Raw genomic sequence first — 24,293 nt, 5'->3', positions numbered from 1 at the left:
TTTTACAGGTTACCAAGGGAGCATTTGAGAATAATTTTATTTTTTTACAGAAATAAAATGATTTTCAAGAAATTCTACCAGTGTTTATGAGTCAAGCCCATGCTTGTCCCCAAAAGCATTGCTTTAAACCCTGTCATATGCTTTTGCTTTTCTGTCTTGTAGAATATTTATCTTCAGAGAATCTTCAAGTGATGATAAATATTAGAACTTTAGAAGTCAGAAATGAGGCTCTGGCACAATAAAATAATTTCTTAAATCCCAGTCCCATGTTCTCCCCACTCTTAGTTCTTTAATAATTTATTTCAGATTATAAGCAATCCTCTGCATTATTCAGCGTAAATTCATAATTTACTTTTAAAATAAAAGTTTATTTTCATATGGGGTTCTAAGGAGTTGGCATACGATGAGTTTTTAGGATTGTGTTTTAGAGCTAAAAGCATTTGAAGAACCATATTTACTTACCTTTTGCCAAAGACAGGGAGGCACATTTTATTAGCACTCAAAGTGTGTCCATTTGCATTTGTTACACGTCTTGGAAGACAGGTGTCACCAAAAGCAACTATTGACCCAAGGCCCAGGTTCACCCTCTCAGACCACGGAATTGATCTATTTATTCCCAGTGCTGAATGCAAACTGGCCCTCCAGAACTATTCTCTGCCCATGGAAGTTCTAGGAGACCCAAAAGAAGGACCATGAGGCTACCACAGGGATCCAGCCTCTTGTCTTTGGTCCCTGCTCATCCTTATCACTTCCAGGTGTGCTGACTGTGCAGCCCTGGCCACTCCCCTTAGACCAGGGGCACAGTGCTCCCAGACTCACAGACCTGCTGGCATCGTGCCAGCAGCTTGTCTGCCTGATGAGGGTACTGGCATTTCATATCAAAGCTGTGCTTGCCAGTTACTGTCACTCATTAGGTCTTCAGTATCTGCCAGCCTTTCCCTTGACCCTGGACCCCTGCCATTCACTAATACCAGGCACTGATACCAGGCATGGTGACCATGAAGCCCAATTCATCCAACATAGTTTTGTTTTAATGAACTTTCTTATTTAAAACCACTTTCATTCTCATTCCTCTCTATATACACCCCATCCTACTCCAATTAAAGCTACTCAAGGAGAAATATCAATAGCTTTTGACACTCCCTTGGCTTCCTTTTTATCATCAACATTCATTCTAAAGAATTGAATATTTATTACTTTATTTTGTAATTGAAATATAACTTACAGACTAAGTAAAGTACACAGATTTTAAGTGTCAACTCAATCAATTTTAATGGATTTATACACCGCTTTAACTACTACCCAGATCACCCTATAGAATATTTCCAGCACTTCAGACGGCTTCCTCATGCCTCCTCCCATCAGACTCCCCAGAGGTAACTATTGTTCAGAACTCTGTCACCATAGATTAATTCTGCCTATTTTTAGACATTATATAAAGGAATAATACAATTTATTATCTTTGTGTCTGGCTTCTTTATCTCATTCCTATGTCTGTCAGATTTATCCACATTACTTCAAACAACAATAATTTGTTCTTTTATAATTCTGTGTAGTATTCCATTGAGTGAATATAGCATAATTTATCTATCCTACTATTGATAGACATTGGATTCTTTCCAGTACTACTATAAAGAATGCTGCCATAAACTTCTCATATCTATCTTTCAGTGGGCTTAAGAGTCATTTTTCTTGTGTATACCTCCAGGAGTATAACTGCTAGGTCACAGAGTAAATGTGTTCAGCTTGCACAGTACTTCCAAACAGTGTGTTAAAGTGGCAGTGCCCATTTACACTCCCAGCTGCCGTGTCTGAGAGCTCCAATTGCTCCACATCCTTGTCGGCACTTGAACTGTCGGTCTTTTTAATTGTATCCACTCAGGAAGTTGTGTGGCAGTATCTAGTTATAGTATTAGCTTGAATTTCCCTGATATGTAATAACGTTGAGGAATTGCTGTGGTCTGAATGTTTGTGTCCACCCCAAGTTCATATGCTGAAATCATAACCCCCAAGGTGATGGTATTAGAAGGTGAGGTTTTGGGGAGATGATTAGGCCATGGAGACAGAGCCTTATGAATAGGATTAGTGACCTTATAAAAGAGGCCTAAGAAATGTCCTTCACCATTTCCACCACGTGAAGACACAGTGAAAAGATGACCATGTCTGAGGTAGCTGGCCTTTACCGCTACCAAATCCACCAGCACCTTAATCTTGGACTTCTCAGCCTCTAGAACTGCAACAAATGTTCTGTTGTTTATAAGTCACCTAGTTGTGGTGATTTTGTTATAACAGCCAAAGAGATGACCGGGCACGGTGGCTCATGCCTGCAATCCCAGCACTTTGGGAGGCCAGGCGGCTGGATTGCCTGAGTTCAGGAGTTCGAGACCAGCCTGGGCAACACGGTGAAACCCCATCTTTACTGAAATACAAAAAATTAGCCGGGCATGGCCGTATGTGCCTGTAATCCCAGCTACTCGGGAGGCTGAGACAGGAGAATTGCTTGAACCCAGGAGGTGGAGGTTGCAGTGAGATCACGCCATTGCACTCCAGCCTAGGCGACAGAGCAAGACTCCATCTCCAGAAAAAAAAACAAACAAAAAACAAAAAACAAAACAAAACAAAAAACCAGCCAAAGAGAATTAAGACAGGAAATTTTCACATGTTTATGGGCCATTTGTAAAACTTCTTTTGTGATGGGCCAATTCAAGTCCTTTGATCATTTTCAAGTGGAGGTGTTTGTCCCTTACATATTACTTTTAAGAGTTCTTTATACATTCTGAGTTTGAGTCCTTGGTTAGATATTTGTATTGCAAATATCTTCTCCAAGTATGTGGATTTCCTTTTCACTCTCTTACTGGTAGCTTTTGGTGAATATACATTGTTAATTTTTTTTAATTCTATGGCTGGTGCTTTTCATGTCTTTTTTAAGAAATGTAAGATCATAAAGGTGTTCATGTATGTTTACTCTGGGAGGTTTACAGTTTTACCTTTCATGTTTAGCTCTATTATCGAACTTGAATTAATTTATGTATGGTGTGAGGTAGATTTCAAAGTCCATTGTTTTCCATCTGGATATCCAACTAATACAGCACTATTTGCTGAAAAAGATCATCCTCTTCCCCTATTGAGCTGCAATCACACATTTGCTATAAATTAGGTCTCCCTATTCTGTTCCTCTGGTCTGTTTGTCTATCCTTACACCAATATACCACTGTCTTAATTACTGAGCATGGATATTAATACAGCCACTAGGACCCTTAAACGTATTCCAGTGACCTGTCTTTTCTCTGAAATCTGCACAAAACCTATTTTCTGCCTTTCTAGGTATCTCTTGCTTTGGAAACAACAATACTCACTGCTGCTGCTGCTCTCTCTCCCTTCTCTCTACCTGATACAGATGATTAATTTCCCATGTTCTAACAATGAGAAATCTAATATAGGGAGGAAGAGTGGGTTTTGCAGGGTTGGGCATATCTGAGGGAGATTTACAATTACCCAGAGCTCAGGAAAGAGATTGAGTTTAGAGATAAGGTCCATACATGGTAGTAGACGTCATGGACATAGATGAGATCAGTAGGGAGACTGGAGAGAAGAGATGAAGAAACGGAGTCTTGGGATGACCAATTTTTCACATCCAAAGAGTGAAATTGTTGCTTATATGGGAGAATGAAAAGATGGCACCATAAAAGGAGGAACATAAAGAGAGGCTGATATCACAAAAGCCAGGAAAAAAAGAGCAATCAATGTCATCCATCACAACTCAGAGGTAAAGTAAGATGAGGAATGAAAGAGTCCATGGGGTTTGACATTCTAGAGGTAACTGAAAAAAACGGTTTCATGTCAGGACAGGGACAAAAGACAGGTGGCAACTGGCCCATAAGTAAATGGGAAATAAGGATGTTCAGATTCCTCTTTTTATTTTATTTTATTTTGCTTGAGACAGGGCTTTGTTCTGTTGCCCAGGCTGGAGTGCAGTGGCATGACCTCAGCTCACTGCAACTCCAACCTCCCAGGTTCAAGTGATCTTCCCACTTCAGTCTCCCCAGTAGCTGGGACTACAGGTGCATGTCAGGATGCTAGGCTAAGTTTTATTTTTATTTTTTATTTTTTGGTAGAGATGGAGTTTCACTATGTTGTCCAGGCTGGTCTTGAAGTCCTAGGCTCAAGCAATTCACCCACTTCAGCCTCCTAAAGTGCTGGGATTACAGATATGAGCCACCACACCTGGCCCAGATTCCTCTTTCTAGAAACGTGAATGAGAACAGAAGATGGGCAAAAGCAGAAAATAAGATTAAAAGTGTATTTCTTGTTACACTGATTTTGTTTACATTGTTGCTCTTGTTGTCCCAAACCTTATTTTGGAACAATAAAAATAAGTGTTCTTCCGTTTCTTTGCTTTCACTTTCTCCCCTCCCTCTTCAACCACCTGTACCTTGGCAACTCATTCCCTCTACCATCAACCCTCTCAGCTGTGGATCAGGTTCATTTCTTGGGAGTGACAATTCAAAAAGAAGTTAGTTTATGCCTTTATGCCTTCCCTGTTTTGCCCCTTCCTACCCTGGCCCTGGCCTTCATCCTGTCTCTTCCCCCTTACACAGCCTGGCTGACCTGAGGTCCTGTCATCTCAGGTGAACCCAGTACAGAGGTATGGAGGGAGATTTTTCCAACCTACGAGAACCTTCTATTCTCTTCAGTTTTCTTCTCTGTACTCAGTGTAGAAGCCCCTTGGGAGTTGGTGTGGGCATTGAGTTCTAAAGGGCAGTGCAGATGTTGGGAGCTACTTCTGGTGACTGCGCAGGGAAACAAGAACCCAAGCACTGAGCCCAGTCTCACTGGAGAGAGGAGGGTCAAACTCCAAATCTGGAGGACCAAGAGCCTGAGAAAAATAAGCCTTTGATCATTGAGCCCAGAGTTCAAAACAGAAAAAAGGATTTAATCTAGGTTAGAATGGTTTGGGAGCAGGGGAAGAAGACCCCAAGGGATGGCTGGAATACCACACTGAGTTCATAAGCTGCTTTCCAGGCCTAGGGGAGACCAAGGTGAGGCAGTCAAGCTGTGCTCAATGCCAGAGAAGGCAGTCATTGGTGCTTTTATCACATGGCCCCTCACTGAACAATATGATACACCAGAATCCATATTGACCTCAGCAACACTGAAAAATTTTATTGATATTTTATTGAATACTGAAATCTTTCACTTTAATTAGATTAATTTCTCCAAGATCACTACATTTTTAATGTGTTTTTATTATGCCTTGGGGTCATTTCCCCTATAAGAACTATTCTAATTTTATAATTAAAAAGGGAATTATTCTGAATTTAAAATATGGATTTTTCAAATTTAATTTTTCTGGATCAAAGTTATACTATAAAAAGGCAACCACTTAGAGATTTAGAGTGTGGATTATGTATGCTATATAGTAATATTTGTCCTTTCACCTGAATTAAATATAACTAACTTTAACTGACCAGTGCTGGGAAACGTCTCAGCCTGTGGATTCCTGGTCAGGATTCCAATGTCTCTCGTGGCAAACGTGAGCAGGTTGCCTCGGATCTGGCTGCAGAGCAGGTGAAGTGGCTGCCTTTCCTGGCAGTCGGGAGGTGAAAGCTGTCGCTGAATTCTGCTACCTCAGCCCCATGCTGACAAACAACACACTAATAGGCAAAGAACTAGACAACTCTATCTAGGAACCCAGCACGCGTCCTGGCAGAGTGGCAGAAAGCTTCAGTTTCCAAATAACAAAGTTTTGTCAGAGCCAGAAGCCCAACATCCCCCTGCCTAAATGGACACTCACGGTTTCCTAGCTCCTCTCACCCAGTCAGCCTTCCCCTCCATGAGCAGCCTGAATGCCACGTGTGACCTGGGCCTGGACTTGGCAGTTCTAGAAGAAATCTCTGTTGTGATCCAGTTCTGCTGCCAAAGGCTGGGTCTTTTATGGAGTTTCCACTACGTGCTGGGTGCTGTGCTAGCCATTGGTGGAAGACACTGGATTCTCACTTTAGAGTCAAAGACACTGAACTGGTACTCCAAAAGATGAAGTGACTTTGCCCCAAACAAACCACACCACTGGAGAACCAGAATCGTATTCGAACCCAGATTTGTCCAGCTTCAAATTCCACACACTTTCCACTCCAGCAAGCAGCTTCCTTCCCAGAAGCTACAGGGCGTCTGTGTGAGTGGAGACTCTGCATGCTGTCACTTTGTCAGGAGCAGAGGTCCTCTGCAGGCCCTTGTCCTTGTATCTTGGTTCCACATTTGTAAAACATAAGCTAAGGCAAGACATCCAGCACAAAGGAAAGAAAAAAAAACAAGATCCAGAACAATTGCCTCCTCCTGAGAATCAGAGCTCAGTCTTCATCTCTAGCACCACCCAGCCCCCAGGCTCTGCACCCTGCCCACCCCTGGCCAGTGAATCCAAAAGAACATCATTAAAAACTCTGCCTTGCCACTCATACAAATTGTGTTTACATGAATGTGTGGTCATTTGCCTTCCTCACTCATCTTGAATGTGTTCGAAGAGCCACAAACATCTCGATGCTTATGAAAATGAGATTATCCAGATACATTTGCAGATCTTACAAATGGCCAGTGCTGTGCAGCATAAATGGAAAGAAAATCTCCTTTCCCCCCTTGGGACTGAATGTTTGCAAATGGAGCCAGGAAAAATGGCCAAATGCACACTGATTCCTGTTAAAGATGGCTTTATCTCTGTGGTTAAAATTTTTATTTTTAAAAATATTTGACATTTAACATTTAATTTTTTCATTGATGATCAAAGACTGATGTTTGGTGCTGTACATATTGTAATTAATTTGGGCAAAAAAACAAGGGGGTGTAGTCAACTATAGAAGAGATGAAGGGTAGAAGATGATCAGTTTTGTATTCCTTTGGGGTCAGGGAAGAGAAGCAGCTTCTTCTTGTACACTTAAGGCAGGAGCTGGGAGAGATGAGGTGAGAAGGAGAATAGGAAGGCAGATGGACACAAAGAGCTTCATGGAAGAGATGAAACTGCAACTTATCTCCAAGATGAGAAAAAACTGCTTTGGTGGAGATGGAGGAAGGCAGCAGTTGGAAATGCCTTGACCAAGAACACAGGGTCAGGAATGGGGAGGGCACACGGGGAACTGACTCATACATCATTTCAACAGGAGTTGGAGGCTGAAAAACAGTCATGGTGGGAAAGGAGGCAGGAACCCTGGAGATCCTTGAATACCAACCAGGCTGAGGAAACCTGAACTTTCATCTTTGAAGCAACAGGAAGCATCAGAATTATTATTATTACTATCATTATTTTTTTTTTTTTCTGAGACAGAGTCTTGCTTTGTCACCCAGGCTGGAGTGCAGTGGCATAATCTCAGCTCACTGCAACCTCCACTTCTGAGGTTCAAGCAATTCTCCTGCCTCAACCTCCCGAGTAACTGGGATTACAGGCATGCACCACCACACTCAGCTAATTTTTGTATTTTTAGTAGAGGCTGGGTTTCACCATGTTGGCCAGGCTGGTCTTGAACTCCTGAGCTCGTCATCTGCCCACCTCTGCCTCCCAAAGTGCTGGGATTATAGGTATGAGCCATCATGTCTGGCCGCATCAGAATTATTTAAGCAAAGTGTAACACAATGAAAGTAGAGAAAAACAGAAGATTATCTGCATGGTAGAAAGAAGGATAAATTGGAAGACAAATTATTCATGTATTCGGCTATCATATTTTGACCCCATCTTCTTTCATAGAAAAGTTAAGGGTTCCAATCTGCTGCTCTGGTCCAGGGTTTAGCAGATGAACATAAGCCCTCCATCCCTTCTGTAACTAGATGTTTTCTGCCTATGGTTGGAGAAATGACAGAGCCAATGAAAGCCTGGCCACGGCCTCGAATCCTTCCTGCCCATGGTTGATTCATCTCCACTCTCCTCTGGCCAACCTACAAGACCTGCTGAAGCTGCTTCCTATCCAGCCCATACTCTGCCCTCCCATCTCTGCTCCTGGCTGCCTGCCGCTACCTCTGATTCCTGAATACAGTCACATCGCTTCAGTTCTTGCTGTTGTGTCCTTGAGTCTCTGGCAGCTCTGGTTTTGGCGTGCCTGTTCACAATCTGCCACAGTATAAACCAGCACCCCAGCAGCAGCCATTTCTACCACAGGCCTCACAGCCCAGCAGGGGGCAGGGCCTCTCCTGGGCCAGCTGTGGGGATTTGGAGCTGCTTGGGAAGGACCTGCAGAGTGCCGTGTGAAGGACAGCATGTGTCCCAAATGGGAAAGACAGGGGAGTTGTTGGTCTTGAGGATCTTCCTGGCTCTTCAGGTACAGCCTCTCACCCTTCAGATGATGTTACCTGGACTGGGTGCAAATCTCAGGCCACATGCTTACATGGGCAAGAAATTTAGTCTCATAATCTCATTTATTTTTGCAAAACAGAACATCATTACTAATTTAGTCCTGGGAGATAGAAACAATCTTAGTTAATATGGGTCTATTCCAACCTTACCCCAGCAAGGTTGTGAAGTTTTCTTACACAGTGCTAGGTTAATAGAAAGAGTTGGAGAGAAATATTCCTGTATTCCTGCCGGCATCTGCTAAGGTGTTCTCATGTCCATCTGGTCTTTGGTCATTTGTCCAATCAGGTTGCTTCAGGTCAGCCCCGATTCCCGACCATAAGGCCTCTTCAGGTCCATCTATCTCTCAGCTACTGTCATACCTGTCTCCATACTAGACCACGTGAGGCTGAGACACTCATAAAGCTAGGCCCCGAAGTGCCATAATATACCTGGAGCCATTTCCTCTCTGGGATTCAGTTGCCTCAGCAGGGTTCTTCCCAGGTGTGGGTAAAAGCTCCCTCTGCCCTGGATTCCCAAACATATTTTTCCCTCTTTGGGCCACAGCTTTCTCAGCAGCTGGGCCCATTGATCCTTTTGGAAGCAGACACTGAAATGAAGTTAGGAGTATAAGAGGTTTATTGATGGGGAGGGAGGGCATGTGTAAAGATAAAGGGAGAGGAAGGAGGATTGGGCAGGAAAGCGTCAGTCTGCCAGGAAGAGCTAATAAAGTCTCCACCAACACAGTAAGGAGCATCAGAGCAAAGACCACTCACTGCATTGGGCACAATGGCCAGGCCCTAGTTATGCCAGCCTTGCAGTATCATCCTTGGCTGGAGCTTCCCATAAAAAGTGTAGGTTTGGCCCAAATGCTGCAGCAAATCCTGGAGGCACTGCATCTACAGGCTGTGAACCAACTGCACTCCTCCCAGCCGAAGGACAGGTTCTTTCCGGAAAGGAGAACCCAGCAGCACACCTTCATGGCTTCACAGGGGCCTCCCACACCTGCACACTCTTCATGTTCTCTCCAGCCCCCAGCCCAGACCAGGATGAGGAATCTTAGTCTGCCCTTGATGGTGGAGGGCGCTTGCTATAAATCACTTCTTACCTCCTAGAGCTCTTTCTGGGCCCCCCAAGGACTATGCCTTTGAAAGCCAGAAACCAAAAGTGGATCTTGTTTTCTCTACATTATGAAACCTCTCCCATTAAGAAATAAACTCAGAATAACCTAGGTTTACTGGAGAAAAGCCATGGGAAAGGGGACACAGTAAGGCTAGAGAACAGCCATTCATTTTTGAAATATTATGCCATCATGTCTCCACTTACTGAATCGTTGTGTCTTTACAACAGAAATTCACTTCTCATTCTTCCAAACGCCTCCCTCCCCTTCAACAAGATAGGAACTCTTTCTCCATTTCAGCACCTGGTTAGGCAAACCATGTTCTGGTGATGGAGGTAACACAGCCTCTAGGATCTCGAAGGACTATCAGGCAAGATGAAGTACAGATTGGACTCTCTCCAACCACCATGTTGGGGGCTTTTCTGGGAGCCTTTCTATTCCCCCAGCACTAGCTCCTTCCTCAAGTGACTGATAAAGAATAAATCACAAAGGTTTATCTCGCACTTACACATGGAAGGCACTGTTCTAAACACTGTAATAACTAACTTAAGCTCCACAGAAACCCTATGAGACAGGTGCTGATATTATTCCCATTATACAGATGAAGAGAACGAAGCACAGTGAGGTTAAGTAACTTCCTTGAGGCCACACAGCCACTGACGGGCAGGACCCAGATTCAAACCCAGCTAGTCTTCCCAGTCCCAGGGCTGGAGTGCCAGACTTCTACAGTGAGCACATTGCTATCAGGAGCTTAACTTAAAAGGGAGCGGTAACTTGGGGTAAAAGGAGCTGATCCAGACACACAGATCCCAGACAGGCAGAAGACTGTAGCACAGAGCCACAGCCCTCTGGACCCTGGGAGACACACTTCCCTCAACTTACAAGTGGAGAAATGGGGGCCTAGAGACACCAAATAATGAAGCTGGTGCTGAGTAAATCCTAGATGCAAACCCATCTTTTCTGACCTTATTGCTAACAACCTGTCATCATCACCAGGGGAAAATAATTGCTCATGGCTTGTGCCCCAGAGTGGAGGGCTAGCCTCGTCCTTAGTGGCATTTGTCATAGTCATATTTGTGATGCTTGAAGTAGCAGAGAGAGACATTTAATGGGTCACAGAGAACAGTAAAGAAGCAGCATCACTATGAATGAGGCAGTCTCACATCTTTCCAGGAAAAAGCTAAGCTCCTACTCGGTGTTTATGATGATAAGTAATCTACGGAATCTATTTTATATGTAGAACATCCTATAGTTGAAGATGTTACCTTTCAAAGAAAATGATTTATTCCTTCCATAAATACTTATTGAGTACCTACTATACACAAGGTACTGGAAAAAACTTCCAGGGATGAAAAAGACAGGATGTCATTCAAGGGGCTTGCAGTCTAACACAGGGAATCATCACAATAAAGTAGAGACAGATGTTATCTCCGCTCTCACCTAATGATCATAGTAACAAACATTTGCAAGTTTACAGAGCACTTACACATTGATACCTGGAACACCGTTCCATTCCTCACCTCCCTCTCCAGCAGAAAACTCCTGTTCACCCTGCAAAACACTGCTCAAATGTCGAATCCTTTGTGTAGCCTTCTTTGCCTGCCTACTTCGTACCCCCAAGCAGATTCCTTTTCTCCTTCCTTCCTCCTATCTTTACTCCTGTCCTCCTTTCCTCCATTCTTTTTTCCTTCCCTACTTTCCTAATAACAGTGAATTTTCTTTAGCAGTTTCCATGAGCTAAGCATTAGTGTTAACACTTTACGGGTCTTAACATATTTTAGTCCTCACCACAGCCCTGTGGGACGGATAGGGACACTCCACCATATTGTGGTACATGTGTCCATGAAATTGAACGGTACACAATGTTTTCCAACCAGACAGCACTGTCACCAAAGTCTGCATGTAAGGATGGAGAGCTGTCTGCTGGATGCATGTGCTCTCACAGGACTGAGAGGGCCCTAATAGTCACACATGGGCCAATTTGACCTGCCATGGACCCACGAGGCAGTGGCCCTTGCCTGGACTCTCCACTCCTCCCCACCTGAATTCTTGCCCATTCTTGGGGACCCCTCTGCCAAATGAACCACTTAGCAGTCTTCCTCTGGCACCTCCCTAGGCCCCTCAGATGACCCAGCTAGGACTGGCTCTGAATGGAGACTCACCCTCTGCCATCTTCCCTGCAGGTCCAAGCTGTCTGCAGCTTTGTTCATCCATAGACTGAGTCCCCACCACTCTCCTCCACTGCTCAGCCCAGCTGAGCTCAGCCCAGCTGCAGAGAGTAGACGCACAGGCCCAAGTAGAAAAGGTCCAGGGTGAGGGCTCACGGAGACTTCAGAGGCTGCCCAGCCAAGCACACCTGGATTTGAAACCAACCACCTGGGCTAAACCCCAGGTCCAACTCCTACTGGTTTGTGCCCTGGGCAAGTGACTGAACAACTCTAAGACTCATCCTCCTCTCCAAAACATGGGTTTGCAATAATAGCTCTTACCTCACAAAGCTCTTGAGGAAAAAAAGAGATACTACAACTGCTTTGTAAACCAGGAAGTGCCATTGTATACATATTTGAGATACTCACATAGCTATTATTGTGACATACAATAGTATATATTGAGGTGTTAGAGCTTAAAGGTTAAAATATAAATTCTAGAGCCAAGATGGCCAGGGTTCAAATCCTAGCTTTGCCACTTACTAGCTATGTGACCTTGGGCAGGTTAATTAGCCTTTCTGAGCTTCAACTTAGTTTCTTCTTCTGTAGTTTTTCAGGAGGACTAAATAGGTTTATCCATTTGAAGCAATTAAACAGTGCCAAGCACAGAGTCAGCATTCATACATGCCAGTTATGACTAGTGTAGGGTTCAAAAGATTAATGTGTTATGATTATATTAACTATTATTTGGGAATTTACAGAGCATTTACACATTTGTTTTCTGAAAGCACAAAGCAAATAATCACTTCTCATCCAGGGAAATGAATGGAGGAGGTGACACTTAGGCTGGGCCTTGAAAGAGGGTTAAGATTTGGACTGGTTGGATGGAAGGTAGAGCCAAGGGTGAGTGGGGAGTGAAGACAAGGAGGAATCCTACCCACAGGATGTGTCCTGGGAACCTCCAGCTGCTGGGTTGGGCTTCAGGAAAGGTTCGTCATCTTTACTGTCGAACAAAATCACCTGAGAGCTTTGAAAAAATGTGGGTACCCAGGATCCATTCTGAGAGATTCTAAATCAATTGGTCTTAGATGGAACGTGGGCATTAATGATTTTTAAGTTTCTCAGTGTGGCCAGGTTTGAAGACCTCTGTGCTAGAGCAGCAGGTCTCAAACTTAAGCCACATCAGAATTGCCTGGAAGGCTTATTAAAACACAGACCTTTGGGCCCCATCCCCAGAGTTTCTGACTCAGTAGTTGTGGGGTAGGGACCAAGAATATACCTGTCCAACAAGTTTTCGGGTGTTTCAGTCCGTTTTCAGGTGTTGCAGCCCGTTTCAGTCCGTTTGCACACTCCTATAATGGTGTTTCAGTCCGTTTTCACACTCCTATAAAGAACTACCTGATACTGGGTAATTTGTGAAGAAAAAAGTTTTAATTTACTCACAGTTTCACAGGCTTAACAGAAAGCATGGCTGGAAGGCCTCAGGAAACTTACAATCGTGGCAGAAGGCAAAGGGGAAGCAGGCACCTTCTTCACAATGAAAGCAGGAGAGAGAGAGAGAGGGAGAGAGCAAAAGGAGAAGCATTACACTTTTAAACAATCAGATCTCATGAGAATTCCATTATGAGACAGCACTAGGGGGATGGTGCTAAACCATTAGAAACCACCCCTATAATCCAATCACCTCCCACCAGGCCCCTCCTTCAACACATGGGGATTGCATTTCAGCATGAGATTTGGGTGGGGACACAGAGAAGAACCATATCACTAGGTGCTGCTGGTGCTGCTGGTTGGGTACCACACTTTGAGAACCCCTGAACTGGGGCATAGAATGCATGAGGAACAGATTGAGATGAGGTTTATTCCGTTGGCTCCTGAGTGTCTGTCATGCCAGTCTATGAAGTTTTAGGCTTTACTCTGTTGGCACTGGGATGTTGAGGGAATATACACTCGTAGTTGTGTATTAGGAAAATAAACCTGGCAGCAAGATGATGGAGGGATTGGGAGGGAGAAGAATGAAGCCTGACAATCCAGTTGGAAGGCTTGTAACAGCCAACAGCCTGGATTCGGGAAAGTACAGACTGAAGCAGAGCAGCCACACTGACAGTGAAGAAACAGAGGTGAGGAAGAGGAAGCAAATGCGGGCAGAATTTCTGAGGTCAAATTCAGAAGCCAGAGTGGCAGTGAGCAGTGAAGGAAGAGGAGAGAGAAGAACTCTATGGTGCCCAGGTCCCAGGTCTGAAAAATAAGCACTGGGGTCAGGGACAGGCCCATGGCAAGCAGTGACAGTGTGGTTTCTGATGGCTGCATTTGAGGACAGAGACGGCCCATAGGCTGTTCAAACCCAGAGTTTAGTCTGGAATTCAAGACACTGTTACAAAGAAGGAATCATGTAAGCAACGGTGAGAATGAAGACACTAGGTCCAAGGACAGATCCTAGGGTCACCCAGCTCAGCCACCAGGAAAAAAAGGGACAAAATAAAAGCCAAGAACCAAAGGAAAAGAAGATTAAGGGGAACAAAGCATCAAATGCTACAAGGCATTACAATGATAACTGGAAAAGATTTTTCAATGAAAAACAATATAGTGAAAGTAAACTGTCAGGGAGAAAGGGCCTGTTCCAGCGTCAGCGCCTGCCTGTGCTGACTGAGGGGACAGCATTTGACCCTGCATTGAGAGCCTTATGTGGGGTTCTTGCTTCCCCACTCAGCCTGTGAGCCAATAGCAGGGCCAGTGCAAGCCCTGTCCTCGCTCTCTAGCAACCTGTCTGCCATCCTGTAAGGGACTCAGAGTGTGTTGAGAACAAGGCCCCCGGGCCTGGCATTCATGGTTTTTGTCATCACGAAGCTCAGACGTTGGCAGCTGCTCATCTCACCAAACGCCTGTGCACTAAGGAACGTATTTTCCATAAAATCCCAGATAGGGTAGAGAATAGCCGAAAACAGACTGCTTGTGGTTTAAAGCTTGCCTGTGATCACAGGTCTCACACAAGCCTCTGTGAAAGGAAACGAGGAAACACACAAGAGAGCGTTGGAGGGACCGTGTTCTCCCCGACATCTGCAGCCCACTCAGGCCCAAATCACTCAGGCAGGAGCTGCAGGACAATGAGCAGTGGGTGCTGGAGCATGGAAAAGGGGCTTTGATGAGGGCCATACAAATAACATCAGAAGTCTCATGAACCACCACAGGCCACTAAGATTAGTTGAAACTGCAAGGACAGCCAAGAAAGACCCATAGAATTCTCCATCCCTTCTACCCCGAAACACAAACGGAGACTTTGCCTACTCTCTGAATAAGGTTAGGCCGCTTCTTCCACTTGACGGGTGGGACATTATTTCGTCAGAAGCTTTGCTCTCCTCAAGAGGCTCTATTTGCCACCCCTGACTTCTTAACGAGGGAAGTGACTCCAGAAGGGTAAGGGGCTGAGGAGTTTTATGCAGCACTTACATGTCCTACAAGGTGTTATTATGCAAGCCCCTGCCCCCCCGCCACCCTTCAAATAGCTCCTGAGAGGTTGAGAAGATAAAGCACCACCAGGAAGAACTAAATGACGGGCCCAGAAGCTGCTATAGGTACTTTGGTAGTAGGTACCTGTCTGTATAGCCCACCCAGCTGCAGGGAGTTCAAGGGCAGACTCTGAGCTGGCAAAGGAAAGGGGAGGCCAGGCCAGAGAAGTCAGCATCTCTCCTTTATGCATCTCTAGCATCCTTTCCCCTTCTTATGGTAACAGCATCCTATCACACCTCAACCCAGGAGGTTTGGAGTGAGCTGCCCTTCACTCCAGCTGGCAGTAGACCCAGGAATATCCAGACTGTTTCATACCCCTTGCTACAGTGATTGGTGCTGAGTTGGGCCTAGGACCCATCCCCGACCAGTGGGCATCAGACACTGACTTTTGCAGGAATTGGGGGGAGATCTTTTCTTCTGCTGGAATTATGAGCAGGGAGAGAGCCCAAGCTGCTGGTGGCTCTTGCCCATCCAAGAGGAAAAACAGAGTGAAAAAGGTAGGGACACACATTCCTAATTTGGAGGAAAACTAGCAAATCTACCTATGCTTAAAACAAACTCCACCTGTAAACTTTTTAGTTACATGATCCAGGAAATTCCCTTTGGTTAATGAAAGTTGATAACATTTCTGGCACTTGTACAAAAAAAAAATCTGACCATTACACCGGGAAAATGTATAAGCTCAGGCTTAAAAGCTCAAGCACTCCTCAGCTCAAACTAAAGCACCCCTAAGTCATTGTGAGAGTAAAATGCAATGACTTTTGTATATGCCCAGTGCAGTCTCTGCCACACTCAAGAAATTCTGGACACCACCCCTGTCCTCTGACACCACCACAGTCCCACAGGGCAGACAGACCAAAAAAATGAGGCATCATGTGATAGAAGCACTAATAGAGATGTGAACAGGGTACCAGGGGAGCCTGGAGGAGGTGAGGGAGAACCTTGTGGCCAAGTGCAGAGAATGTCTGCTTAATTAAATTGAATTGAATGGAATGGCATTTTGCCTGTCTACACCCATGAAATCATGACGTGTTTAAAGCCCCCATCAGCTGGCAAGGTAGGAGAGGAGTGAGCAGAGACCACTATTTATTGAATATCCACTATGCAGCATGTACTATGTGCTAGATTTTTGCATCCAATCCTCACAACAACCTAAAATAGCACTGCTATTTTATACATGAGGAAATCAGGGCTCAGAAGGGTTCACATTCCCCAAACAGAAAAATCCAGGGGAAGGTCTAGCTTCAGGAATGGCTTGGTTCACAGACTCACACAATGTTGTGAGACCCTGGTTTCTTTCCATCACTCACTTTTGCCTTCCACAGTGGCTTTGGAACCTTCACCTTGGGGGTTCATAAAATTGCCTCTACAGCTTCAGGCTTCCTTCATCCTTTCTGCCTGAAATAACTAGCAAGAGCATACCCCTACCCCATGGTCCCAAAAGATGCATTCTAGTGCCTTATCATCTCTGACTGGATCACATGCTCAATCCTGAACCAATGGCTGTGGCCAGAGAATATGATGCTTTCAGTGCCCAGGATGAGTCAAAACTTGAGTTTTCAGAGCTGAGAGTTGGCTCAACTCCCTCAAGTGCGTATAGATAGAGTGGAGTTGGCAGTAGTAGCTCCTCAGAAGGAAATTGGATAAATAGATACTGGATGATACATACAGTGAAGTTCAAGACAAGTCTTTCCCTCCTTTCTTCTGCAATATACTTTACTTTATGACTATAAGTCATCCAAATAGGTAGCCCTGGAAATGGTTGAAAAATCACAATTTTAAGTATTAAAGTAGCAATTATACTGGCTTTGGGTTCTCTGGCAGTCCTGAAAAAGAATATGGATGTAGTGGTACATGAAGCACAGGGCTATAACTGCATCTCTATTTAGTTCCAGTCTCCTAACCTCCTATTTAGCATCCCCGTCTATCAACCTTAAAATTTACACATACAGTGGAGCCTAGGGCAGCAGTCCTCAACCTAGCTGTACATCAGAATCACTACTAGGGCTTATATAAACACACGAACACCAGACCCTATCTTCTGAAGATCCAGAATCAATACATCTATTCCAAGAACTCCTGGCCTACAGTTTGCTAAACCTGGCAGGAGCATCGAGGTTTACATGCTGTTTGCTAAATCTGCAAATGACTGATTAGCTCCCATTTACTCTAGACAAAGGCTGAGAAGCAAAGGATATTGAAAGGATATTGACATAGGTTACAAATGAAGCCAACACATTCGGTCAGAGCAGTCACTATTAGGTAGTGTTAGGGGCTGCCTGTCTCAGGCTTCACTCCTCTTCCCATCCTGAAATTCTTTCTGTATGTTGTTCTTCTACAAACATGATCTTTGATCTTAGCATCTATACAAAAAGCTTCTGCTCACCAACCCCCAACCATTTAGTTTGAAAACAAATAAAACTAGACTGTGGGTAGTTCAGATGCTCCCAGCACACCTGACTCTGCCATGTTTACCTGGGGAAACCAGTCCAAAAACAAAATTGCTGTTGAAGGAATGTCACCAACAAGATCACCAAATGTGTGACTATTGTGTGTATTTTAGAAAATACTTTTTCCTAAATAATATTATTTATTTTATAACAACTTCGTGGAATGAAGATAATGGGGAAATTATCCCCTTATTATCTTTTCCAGACTTTGAGATCAGAAAATAATTTCTCTCTCCTCCCAATCTGGCATGTATCTCTTCATTAGATGGTGAATATCAGACCTCCTGGGTATTTTCATTTATGCCTTAGCTTAATTTCCAAGTACCCAAGACTAACTGAACACTTAGCTTTTGTAGCCCACTTGGCTGGGGTTTGGGTATTATTTCTCCCCATCCTCAGTGTAATATCTGATCTTTTGTCTCAATAGTCTTATTTCTTATGTACCCTCTGTTACAACCTATAAAAGTCTTCTTTGGAAATAAATAATGTAAACATTATCGATAAATAGAGGTACGTGGTGTTTATTTTTCATTTATTCATCAGCCAGAAAAGACTTCTGCTTTAACTTGGTTCCAGACCCTCCCCGGTGCCTTGGCTAACTGTTCATATCATGTGAGCCCTCAGCCCTGTACCGCGCCCAACAAGGCTTTCATTGACTTCCCTTCCCCCTTTGTCTCCAACTCTGATTTTCCTTTCTCCCTTTCCCAACTTGTGAGGTAAACTTTGCTCCAGAGGAAAACCCTGACCAAACACCTAATTTCCCTCTGCATCCTAAAAGAGCCTCAGATCAAACAGAACAATTAACTCAGCAAACAATACCATTAGTCAAGCTCCCTCTGTACCCACCAGCCTGAAACCCGAAGAAATGCCGAACAAACACCTCTTGGAGCATATGGCGGCAGGGAATTGCAGGCAGAGATTTTATGGGCCTCTCAGCGGGCCTGCTCCAGCTTTTTGGGAACCAGACTATTTAGCATATGTCACTGTTCCCAGCTGCCTTGGGGCCTTGGCTGGGGACCACAGCCTTGTGTACTTGTGTACGCAAGTGACAGCATTCAAAGTCAGGTACGGATGAGACCGGCTTCCACAGCACTGCAAACCCGGAAGGTGCCCTGGTCAGGACTCAGGCTCCTCGGGCCTGTCCAGCGGAACCCAAAAGAGGAATACACACCCAAGGGTAAGCTTCCCCCAGTTATCCGAGAGCCTGACGCCTCACTTACTTTCAGCCCAGTCTGGGAAACTTCTTGGGTACTTACGCAGAAATGGAAATTCATTGAAAATCTCAATGTACCATAAGAAAAGTCGTCTTTACAGAAATCAGAGACTAAAATGACCGATTAAGGTATCTTGTCCACCCCCTATCAGCACGAGATTGGTCCCTGAAGAGCTTCAATAGTTCATTTTTAAATAACTCCAACAATGCATTTTTCCATCACAGAACTGCCAGGGAGACTGTTCTAATAGATTTCATTCTTAGAAAGTATACCCAAGATCCATCCTAATTTCTCCATTTCATAAGCTGCTCCTTGTACCATCCAAAATGATTCCAATAGCTCTTGCTGCATTCTCTCTGTGAGGCACTTGGCCGTAGCAGCCTTGTCATCATGTAGTTTATAATTTTTCTTATTTTGGAGAGGGACTGACTGATAGATTTGAAATTTGCTAAGTGCCTGTATGGTTAAAATATACACAGTCTCATAAAGCTGTGTTCTGTGGTGAAACAATCAGAAATCAAAGGGTTAAACTGAAGCAAGCATTATGTAAATTAAAGCAGATAGAGGCGCAAAACATGGGATCTGACCAGCCTGGGTTCAAATCCTGGCTCCACCACCTGCTTAATGGTGTGTCCTTGATATGTTATAGCTCTCTGGGCTTCTGTTTCCGTATGTATAAAATGGGAAAAAATATTGCCTATCTCAGAGCATGTTTGAAAAGATTAGGTAAAAGATCAAGGATCTGTCATAGAGTAACAATGATTAAGTAGTATCATCATTAATTTTTATTCTTTAAGTGGCTTAGATGCTAAAAGGATATACTAAGAGCAAGAAGTTAGGGCAACTCATTCACACCCAGAGTAGAAAGCCACAAACATTCCTGTTTCCTGAACCAGCTGCATACATTTGCAACACTAGGCTGAACCTCTCAGGAGGAATTAGTTAGGGAGATAGGATGTCCTCATATTAAGAGTTAAACAACATGGCCAGGTGTGATGACTCACACCTGTAAATCCCAATACTTTGGGAGGCTGAGGCGAGAGGATCGCTTGAGGCCAGGAGTTCAAGACCAGCCTAGGCAACATAATAAGACCCTGCCTCTACAAAAAAAAAAAAAAAAAATTAAATTAAGCAGGCATGGTGGCATATGCCTGTAGTCCCAGTACTCAGGAGGCTGAAGCAGGAGGATCACTCGAGCCCATGAGTTTGAGGCTGTAGTGAGCTATGATCGCATGACCACACTCCACACTCCAGCCTGGGTAAGAGAGTAAAACCCTGTCTCAAAAAAATGAAAATAAAAAGAGTTAACATAACAATGAGATGGTAAGGTAGAGTCAACTAAATGCCAGGTAAGTGAGGAAAGGAAGGATGCAGGTCATGAACTGAGCCCAGAGAGACTTCATTTGGACTTGTCAGGGAAAAGCCAATGGCCTCCAAGCCAGAGGTCTACTCAGAGCCCTTAGTGCTCACTTCTAGGGATATAGTCTCTAGTGCAGTATTGGGGTATTTATCTGTAGGAAAAGATCAAAGTGGTATTAGATTATTTATTTAATCAGATGGTCAGCCCAGCTAACCCTGTGTATTCGTTTAGGGTTCTTCAGTTTATAAGTGATATATTAAAAAAATAATAATAACCTCTAAACCAGCTTAAGCAAAAAGATGAATTTATAGAATTGATACTGGGTAGCTCCCAGATTGACCAAGCCTAAAAGAGCCCAGATGTAAGAGTAATGTTCAGGAACACTGGAACCCGGGAGATGGACTTCTTCAGGACTTGCTCTGTCTCTCAGAGCTGGAAAGCTGGAGAAAAATACATGAGACGTTTGAAGAAGGCTTGAATGTATGCCAGCATCAAAGAAAGTTGACAAGCAGCTGATTTGACTAGAAAATCACAGATAGACTCAGAAATTGGAAGCATCAGCTACTTCTGAAGGTGGGGACGAAACAGAAAACACTGGGCTAAATATCTTTATAAGAAGCATTTTGACACTCCCACATGCCCAACTTCATCATAACACAAAGCTGAACATTTACTCTGTGCTGAGGTCTGGAAAAGTTGTGGGCAGGGCTGCCATGGTAAAAACGGGGAAATTAAATACCAGGTGACATACTGAATCGGGAGCCTCCTTTTCATACCTGGCTCCCAGAAATCGGGCAACCCAGATTATGCCTCCTGAGCAATAGGTTGGCATTTGCCTCACTGACAAAATAACCAGTCCAGCAGACATACAGACCCTGATACAGTGACGTCTACCATCAACACATACAGCCCAGGCAAACACTGCTTCTGACCAGTGGCCCATTCTTAAATACCAACTGAAAAACAAAGATCACTGGACATTTGAGAAGGCTTCTGTTGTCCAAAACACAATGTGAACTAAACAGAAAGAACGTAGAAGGGGAAATTAAATAATTGAGACTCTCAAAGTGAAAAAAGAGAAGATACTGTAGGCTCTAATTTTTAAAAAATACACAGACCAAAAAATTAGCTCATGGAAATTATAAATATGATTGCAAAAATGAAAAAATTCAGTAGAGTAGAATATACAGTAAGGACATCACTAAGGAAGTAAAAGCTAAAATTAAAAATAAATAGTCACAGAGGAAAAAGAGGAGATTCTAAAAACTTACATAGGCCGGGCACGGTGGCTCACACCTGTAATCCCAGCACTTTGGGAGGCTGAGGCGGGCGGATCATGGAGTCAGGAGTTCAAGACCAGTCTGGCCAACATAGTGAAACTCTGTCTCTACTAAAAATACAAAAAAAAAAAAAAAAAAAAAAATTAGCCAGGCGTGGTGGCAGACGCCTGTAATCCCAGCTACTCAGGGGGCTGAGGCAGGAGTATCGCTTGAACCCAGGAGGTGGAGGTTGCAATGAGCGGACATCGCGCCATTGCACTCTAGCCCAGGCAACAGTGTGAGACTCCATCTCAAAAACAAACAAACAAACAAAAGGCGACAGTGCGAGACTTCATCTCAAAAACAAACAAACAAACAAACAAACAAAAAACTTTCATAAAGGAAAAAAAGAGTCAGGTATTTAAATGGTAATCAATTGCTCAAGGCTAGAGTGTAACAGGATAATGTATTCAGAATCCTCCAGGGAAGTGATTTCCAACCAAGAAATCTATACACAGCCCTACTATTAATTATGTATATCTATGCAATTTTGGTTAAGACAATTTTTGTTCCATTCTCAAAAACATCTGGATTTGTATCTAAGTTTAAAATTTCTTAGCTGTGTGACCTTAGGCAAATAGCATCCCCTCTCTGGGCCTCAGGTTGCTCGTCTATGTCACAGGGCTGTGAAAATTGAAAGAGACGTTGTCAAAATGGCAAGGAGTGCAAGACTTGCAGCATCTCAGGTAGTTCCTTTTCCCCACCCCATTTACCTCTGTCATTATCATCCTCATTTTCTCTGTCATCCATTATCTCTAACATCTCTGCTATTACTCACCAGCATTCACAACAAGAATTTGGAAAGAGATTACAATTCGGAGACTAGAAACTCACCTAATAGCTAAAATGGGAGGACTGGCTGAGCATAGGAAGGTCCTGAGGCAGTAGTGGAGAATTTGTTCAAGGAGATTGCTTTCTTCCCTTGGAAACCTTTACCTGAAATGTACAAGGCTTACAGGACAGGGGTTTAATTGAAACCTGAGGTCAAGAAATGACTGAGGAAGAGATTGCTTTATTTTCAGGATTTTTGTGAGCCAGTTGTTAAACATAGCCATTATTTAAAAATTAAATTATAAAACTTACAATGAAATAAATTATATTAAAAACAAAAGTAATTGATACTACAAGCTCATTATTTCCTAATTATTTGACTATACTTTATAATTATCTATGTTCTTGGGCTTACTTATCATATCTGTTATTATCTGCATGTACATTAAGTGATATCATGTTGAGAGCTGACAATCAGCCCTGATAAGAGATTTACATCACAAAAATCAACAAATGCTACAAATCAGGACTTTTCTCAGAAAGACAGTTTTTAAACATTCACCAGCACATCACTGGCTGGGGATTCAGAGTACCAGATTCCAAATGTGTCTGGTTTTCCAAGGGTTCAATGAAAATGTATGTTTTGGCAACCTCCTCAGAAAACTTTCATCCCCTTAAATATGATGATTTCTACTAACCAACAAACATTGGAATGAATAAACTGTAGGGAAGGAAAAGCTTTTTCTCTACTCTCTTATGTTCCATAAATGGAGTCTGTGAATTAAACTGACAAAAGACAGACTAACACAAGAAAAGCATACAAATTTTATTTAATGTTAATATTTTATGTGCATGGAGTCTTCACAGAAAAGAAGTGAAAAAACAAAAGAAGTGGCTAGACTTGGGGGCTTATATCCCATTTTAACAAAGGATGATAAATTATGGAGACGTGACTAGTCAAAGGAGAGGGAGTTTGGGCTTCTAGGAGCAGTAAATTGTGGGAATGTAAATAGATGGAGGAAACTAATTATTTTCCTAGATAGATAAGAATTATTCAGTAAGGTTTGTTAATGCAGAGTCATCTAGGTGTGGGCCCTCTGTCTCCAGTGATAAGAGTTGCTTTTCTCATACTAGTACAGGAGAGAGGGGCAAATTTATGCCACCATCACAAAGGGAAATTTATGTTCTGCTTTTAGGAAGATAAGGGGAGGGTAGAGAGCTCTTCCTGTGTCTACTTTTTCTCAGTTGCCTTCAGTTCAAAATAATCCTTATGCCGAAGTGGCATGTTTTGGGGTGACATGTCCTGATCTCCTTTAGAATGAATGAATAAATATCCAGAAAACTGCTCTTAATATGCAGAGCTTTCTTCAACACATGAAACAGACTTCTAAAACCATATAATTCAAAACATCATCCATGAACCAGCAGCATTGGCATCACCTGGGAATTTGTTAGAAAAGCAAAATTTTAGGCCCTTTCATAAGACTACTAACTAGGAATCTGCATTTCAACAAAAAGTTTGAGAAGCCTTACTGTAAATGTCAGCCCTGGCCAGATAGTCAGAATGCTTTCCCTTCCTGCCTGAAACTCTACCAATAAGAAATCCATTGCAATTAACAGCCTTTAAAAAGCCAAATACCTCTGGGTGGTTTAATGACCCAGCCCTAAGAACAATTTGTTAGAAGAGATTTCTTTCTTCCCTTTGAACCTTTACCTGAGATATACAGTGCTTACCAGACCAAGGTTTATTTGGAAAAGACAGAGGAAAGCTAAAGGGAAGATAATGCAGTCACTCTTGGAATCACTGCCATAACCTAATGCAGTTTCTTCCTTCTTTTCCCCCCTACAGTCTATTCTCCCCTTAGCAGCTAGACCAGCTTTTTAACATGCAGATCAGATTGTGGAATCTCTTCCCATTGCATTGAGAATAAAACCCATACTGCTTACCTGGACTAAAATACCCAGAAGAATATGCCCCTGTGTTCTGAAGCCTCAGTTGTGCTGGCCTGTCTCCTGTCTGGGTGCCAGTGGCTTTCTCTGCCTTTAGGCTCTATACTTGCACTTCCCTCTCCCTGAACTCTCTGAACCTGGCTGTCC

The 24,293-nt window shown here is 43.4% G+C and overlaps 1 long non-coding RNA gene across 1 annotated transcript in view; it reads right to left on the bottom strand.

Annotated features, from left to right (window-relative positions):
• The window catches only part of LOC116273833, a 31,829-nt gene extending 18,784 nt beyond the window's left edge, over positions 1 to 13,045 (bottom strand). The window contains exon 1 of the long non-coding RNA XR_004182283.1: positions 11,591 to 13,045. This is a non-coding gene — a long non-coding RNA (uncharacterized LOC116273833). The remainder of the gene's footprint in view (positions 1 to 11,590) is intronic.
• Between the last annotated feature and the right edge of the window lie 11,248 nt (positions 13,046 to 24,293).

This window comes from Papio anubis, chromosome 2 (genome assembly GCF_008728515.1).
Source record: "Papio anubis isolate 15944 chromosome 2, Panubis1.0, whole genome shotgun sequence".
Lineage (NCBI taxonomy): Eukaryota > Metazoa > Chordata > Mammalia > Primates > Cercopithecidae > Papio > Papio anubis.
Note: the sequence above shows the minus strand (reverse complement) of the source record. Positions and strands in the feature narration are given on the sequence as shown.